Source organism: Aulostomus chinensis, chromosome 1 (assembly GCF_037954235.1).
Source record: "Aulostomus chinensis isolate RoL2024-O1b breed Wild chromosome 1, RoL_Achi_v1.0, whole genome shotgun sequence".
In the NCBI taxonomy this organism is placed as follows: domain Eukaryota; kingdom Metazoa; phylum Chordata; class Actinopteri; order Syngnathiformes; family Aulostomidae; genus Aulostomus; species Aulostomus chinensis.
In genome coordinates this window covers 1,139,839-1,145,838 of record NC_141320.1, presented here as the reverse complement: position 1 = coordinate 1,145,838, position 6,000 = coordinate 1,139,839, and the positions used below count along the sequence as shown (strand labels likewise).

Genomic DNA, 6,000 nt, shown 5'->3' with positions numbered 1-6,000 from the left:
TTCACAGTTCATCACCTCCACCATCATGTGGACCACCTGATCACCTCTCCCTCAACCTCTAAATAACTCATTCCCTGAATCAAACCCCGGCCGCGGCGGTGAGAGCGCCGAATCCTAGCCACTAGACCATCAGGGACCACACTGATCTCTCCAACAACAGAGACTATAGACAATGACTCAAGAACACAGGACTCTGTGGTCTCAGCTTGAGATGCAGAGGGTCCACCAAGACCACCAGACACCTCAGCCCCCTAAAGACAGTCCACCCCCAGGATCCTGCCCCCTCTGCTCCAACTCAGCCCTCCATTCATAACATGACTTTCGCTACGTCCGAACTGCCAAGTACCAACCTACGTCCTCCTGCTACGACCTAAACATGGCGGCACCACTCAGACACCCTAGAAGATTGGTGGTGAAGCACGACCTCTGCTGGCAGAGCACAGACACCGCAATTAGGTAGACAGCACCAACGAAAGCCCCACCTGCTGGCCTGACTGTGGTACTGCACTCCACTCTGAACAAACCCTTCACTCATTCTCTATTATTAAGCACGTTAACGCACCTGTACAGGTGTGTTCACATTATATACATATTATATATTTATGCTTGGCCGTTTTTGATGAACTTGGGCGGGACTCTGGTGCAGGGATGAGGTCATGGAGCTGATCTGGGAGCAGTCCTGATGTTAAATGCTGTGATGAAGGACAGTGTGGAGGAAAAATGAGTCAAATTTAAATTGTCCACAGTTTAACGTTGTTGGCAGGACTCCAACCTGAGCAGGGAGACCCCAATGGATTTCTAGTCCATCGCCTTCACCACTCGGCCACAACGACCACATTCACACACTTTTGTAGGAGACTGAAATTAGACAATGAAAGTTCATGTCTGCACAGTCAAATATTTTTGTCCTCTCTCAAAGACAAACTATTTGTGTGTGTGTGTGTGTGTGTGTGTCAGTGTTGTGACTGAGCAGTGAAGAAGACGACCTTCTGACTCCATTTTCTTTGTTGCTCTTCTATCAGTTCCTCAGTTTAACTCATCAAGTGAAGCAGCTTTGACAGGTTTACTTCTCTGTGTGTTCACAACTTTGGTCTTTAAACTCCTGACAAACTCACCACGTCACACATTTGGTGAATTAAAGCAACAAATAATGACATCATGATGATTCAGGTTCGGGGGCACGGCCTGGAGGAAGAGTGGCCGTCTAGCAGAGTTTCTGGTTCAGTTCTCACTTCAGCTGGTGACCATGTTGAAGTGTCCTTGAGCAAGACACTGAGCCCCTCATTGCTCCTGATGACCAGCATCCAAGACCAACAAGCTTCTGATTGGCTCTGATTCTCTGAGCCAAAATCCAACACAGGAAACAGAAACTCTTGAGGTTGTCTCACATTTTTTTAAAGAAACTCAGCACAGGACAATGATAGGAGGCTTGTTTCCTTGATGTGGGCTTCACCTCCACTGCTGTCCACATTTAAATGCTGGCTGATGCTGGTCCCCTGTTGAAACCTGGACCAGACCAGGGACCTTCAGACCTTCAGTCTAACGCTGTTCCAGCATTGGATGAAAGAGACTGGTGCTCTCATCTTCTTCAACATTGACTTGTTCTATCAGGACAAGAGAATCTGAGCTTGGATGTCATTTAGAAGTCAAAGGCTTGTTCAACTGGTAAACATCAGCTGGTGTTCACTCTGATGATGTAGCGATGGTCTGGATTCTTCCTTCTGGAGCACCAAGCTGCTGGGAAGAAGCCTGATGATGTCAGAGTTGTGTTCAGTGGCTCCTGCTGGGTCCATTTCTGACAAATGGGCTCCAAAGAGTTCAGCTGTTTCAAAGGCTCAGAGAAAGCAGCACATCATGGTGGTCAGGAGACGAGGTGGCCGAGTGGTTAAGGTGATGGACTGCTGATCCATTGAGCTCTGCAGGCGTGGGTTCCAATCCCATCCTTGTCGTAGGAGACTTTGGTTTCTGCTCCTAGATTCTGGAACGACTCTGAACTGTGAGGCTTTTCAAGAGGAGATCCTGCAGCACCAGAGAGCTTTAAAGGTTCGTTCCACCAAAATACTTTCTAATTTATAGTTTTAAAGGTTCGTTCCACCAAAATACTTTCTAATTTATAGTTTTAAAGGTTCATTCCACCAAAATACTTTCTAATTTATAGTTTTAAAGGTTCATTCCACCAAAATACTGCTTCCTGTCCAACTTCTCAGTTTTAAAGGTTCCTTCAGTTGAGGGATCCTGGTTCTGTGTGAGGGGTTGAGGGTCGATATGGGATGATGAGGAAGATTTCATGTCACGATGGTCCTGCTAAAGTAACTGTGAGTCATGATATCAAACAATGTCATCAAAATATGCTTGAACTCTTAAAATGGCAATAAAATCTACTGGAATCATTTTACCACAAACACTTTTATTGTGATTTTGTGAGCATCATTTTTCAAACATTATAACATAAACTTTAAAAGGGTCCATTCACTAACACTCTTACTTGAAGGTAGTCACTGATGTCAGTAAATAGCTGATAAAGATTTGTGTTCATGTTTTAGTTCTCTACTCTGACCTGTGCTGAGACACTGGACCAGAGAGGAAGACCTGCTCAGCCTCCTGCATGGACCAATTCTGCAGCTCAGTGATGACGACGAGGGATTCAGCATTGAGTTCATTTTAAACTTTTTGGAGGAAACACCTGTAAATTAACCAGCAGTTACTGGTGATGCTTCACAGTTTCCAAGCTCAAACGGCCTCCTGCTTGTTGGACTCACAATTTCCAAAAATTGTAGACATCAAAAGTCAAATCATGTTTTTGTTTGGTTTTGTGTTGTTTTGTTTTTTACTGGAGGAAAACTTCAAATTGTGATGATGTGTCTGACTTAGAAACTGAACCCCCAAAAATCAAAAAGTCTCCTTCTTCTGTGCCGTGATCTCTGAGCTGATCATGATTGATCTCATCAATAATCCTTGGCAGCCGACCAGTCACACACAGCCCCCCCCCCCACACACAAACACACACTGAGACATGCAGCAGCTCACAGTAACTGCCTCAGTCACGCAGCAGATAGACTCCTTTCTATAACAAGATAAGCAGTAGAAATGGATGGAAGTGATGATGAACTGATGAACAGGTGATTTGTCCAAAAGTCAACATCAGATTCATTTCCAATCTGTGGAAGCAGTTTCATCTTGAGGTTCCAGGTAAGAACAGCCAGCTGTGGGCTGACACACATCTCTTCAGGAGCACTTCTATGCTCCAAACTTGACAGGTTGAATTGTGTCTGTATTCTGAGGGCAGCAGGAGGACGGAGGAGTGAGGACACACACTTTTGGAACTGAGAGCAGCTGTGTGTGGGATTTCCCCTCCAAAGATAAAACCAGCTCCTTCATGCTGGCTATGAAGGCTCACAGTCACACTGACCCTGCTCCAAATACTTTGATATGCAACAGACTGGTTTCTCTTCTGGTAGTTTGTTATCAACTTTTGTCACATTTATGGATCACTTGAGCTGATAAGATGAAGGCTCCAAAGGACCAGCTGGAGATGCCGGGGATTGAACCCGGGGCCTCATACATGCAAAGCATGCGCTCTACCACTGAGCTACATCCCCTCTGGTAGAGACACTGTTTAACTGATGCACCAACACAAATGTAGAAACAACATTTTTTAATTATTATTCTTAATTTTAGGGATAAAAAGGAAGTCAGCCTGTGATCTCAAAGGCTCTGTGATCTCAGTAGTTTCACTGTGATGTCAGCCCACACAACCTTAGACCACAGAGGCAAGTCAGGCTCCAGGAAGCTGAGGCTGCTCCGTTCTCAGTCCAGTCCAGAGTGAAGGTTTCCCTCTCAGAAGCTTTCCAATCCAGCCCAGATCCTCTCTGACTAGCAGGAGTCTTTGACCAGGAAATGAGAATTATATTGAACGTCTGCTCATCCTCAGAATGAAGTAAAAGTATTTGTGTTCCTAAAATAATCTCCAGATGCTAAGATCAATTATTAACATTGATTGACAGCTCTAAACTGACCCAACTGAAGTTTAGCTTGAGCTTTTTAATTCGTTACAAAAGGAAGTATTGGTACAAGTAAAGGCAGGCGAACTTTCCACAAATATTCAGAATTAACTTTGACAACCAAAACATGAACCAAGACGACAAAATAGTGAACATGAAAAAGGAACCAGTCCCACCTTCTTGTGTGTTCCTGCTGAAGTAAATGTTTATGAAGATTTGTTGTGTTCTTTTTCCAAAGGTCCAGCCAGCATTGCAGGTCTCAGGAGGAGGAGCCACTTCAGCAGGATCTGTGGGACAAATCCCCCCACGGTGAGACCTGTCCAACTCCCTGCAGCTCTGCAAGTGTTACCAACTCTTCATTCCAGCTGTTTGGTTGAATCCCATTTTTTCACCTTTGAACCTTTTGAACACTGATGAGGAGGTGAGGCTGGAGGCAAAACCACAACCTCACGTCAGCTCACAGGATGAACCAAAATGCCAGACACTTCCTGTCACTGCTCCAGCACCACCTGTCTCCCCTCCATGTCTTTACCATCTGTGCAGCTTCCTGCTGTCCCTGGACCCTCACAGGTGATCGCTCCACCTGGAGCCTCACAGATGGGTTCTAACCTCCCAATACCTGCAGCCCAGCCTCGACCCACTCAGACACAGTCACCCGTTCAAGCTGGGCCTGGTACCACACTCCAGTACAGACAGAGAGAAAGAAGACACACGGGATCCTTTGAAGAAAATGTAATAAAGACAGGAAGCCCCATCACATTGTCAGTGTTTCAGTGACTAGTGACTTCAGTGTCTATACTATAGACAATGACTCAAGAACACATTGTCTATACTATAGACAATGTGTTCTTGAGTCATTGTCTATACTAAAGACAATGACTCAAGAACACAGGACTCTGTGGTCTCAGCTTGAGATGCAGAGGGTCCACCAAGACCACCAGACACCTCAGCCTCCTAAAACCAGTGCACCCCCAGGATCCTGCCCCCCTCTGCTCCAACTCAGCCCTCCATTCATAACTGACTTTGTCTCAGTCTCTTCACAATGCCAGTCACTGAAACACTGACAATGTGATGGGGCTTCCTGTCTTTAATGCATTTTCTTCAAAGGATCCCGTGTGTCTTCTTTCTCTCTGTCTGTACAGCAGTGTGGTACCAGGCCCAGCTTGAATGGGTGACTGTGTCTGAGTGGGTCAAGGATGGGTTTGGGCGCTCTCACCGCCGCGGCCTGGGTTCGATTCCCGGTCAGGGAATGAGTTATTTAGAGGTTGAGGGAGAGGTGATCAGGTGGTCCACATGATGGTGGAGGTGATGAACTGTGAGTCCATCATGGCTCCACTCTCACCCCCATTGTAGTGTTCTTGGTTCACTCTGCCATGGCCCCATGTTGAAGGGTGACTGTCTCATTCAGGTTCAACCCTTAGTTAGACTCTATTAAGTCACTGACTCCTGCAAGGACAAACTCTGTAATCCTCCTTAGTAGCTTTGGCTCCTTGCAGCACAGAAAGTCCATTCACTGATGTAGGAACTGGAAAACTTAGAGCTCCGTTCCTTCCTCCATTGAGCAGAACAAACACAGAAAAGAGAGCAGTTCTTCCTACAGTTCTCAGAAAGTCTGAGGGCACCAAAGAAAGGAGGGAAATGCAATCAATGTTGAATTATTTTACATTTCTTATATTTGATCAAAGATAGAACTTAATAAGCGTCCGTGGGAATTGTTGGGTGTAAATTCATTTAGGGAGTGTTGAACTGGACCTGTTCTTCTTGTAAAGTGTAACTTTTGTTGTTATTTGGTGCTTTACAGGGTGATGACTTGACTTCATTGCAGCTTTGACCTGAGCAGGTGTTCATCCACATCTCAGTAACAGGGGACACTTTATCACAGCAGTGGACAAACATCAGCATTCATCACCCAACAGCTCCTCTGATCAACAGAACAAGCTGAAGTATTCTGAGAAGGAGGGCATCGATCCCTCTACCTCTCACATGCTAAGCTAGCACT

The 6,000-nt window shown here is 45.6% G+C and overlaps 1 long non-coding RNA gene and 1 other non-coding gene across 2 annotated transcripts; one reads left to right on the top strand and one right to left on the bottom strand.

The window, feature by feature from the left end:
• The first annotated feature begins 1,885 nt into the window (after positions 1 to 1,885).
• Positions 1,886 to 2,684, top strand: LOC147269942 (uncharacterized). The gene is made up of 3 exons (XR_015115654.1): positions 1,886 to 2,043; positions 2,208 to 2,315; positions 2,544 to 2,684. It is a non-coding gene; the product is annotated as an uncharacterized LOC147269942 (long non-coding RNA).
• An 843-nt stretch (positions 2,685 to 3,527) lies between these two features.
• trnaa-ugc (transfer RNA alanine (anticodon UGC)) lies at positions 3,528 to 3,599 on the bottom strand. Its single transcript has one exon. It is a non-coding gene; the product is annotated as a tRNA-Ala (tRNA).
• Between the last annotated feature and the right edge of the window lie 2,401 nt (positions 3,600 to 6,000).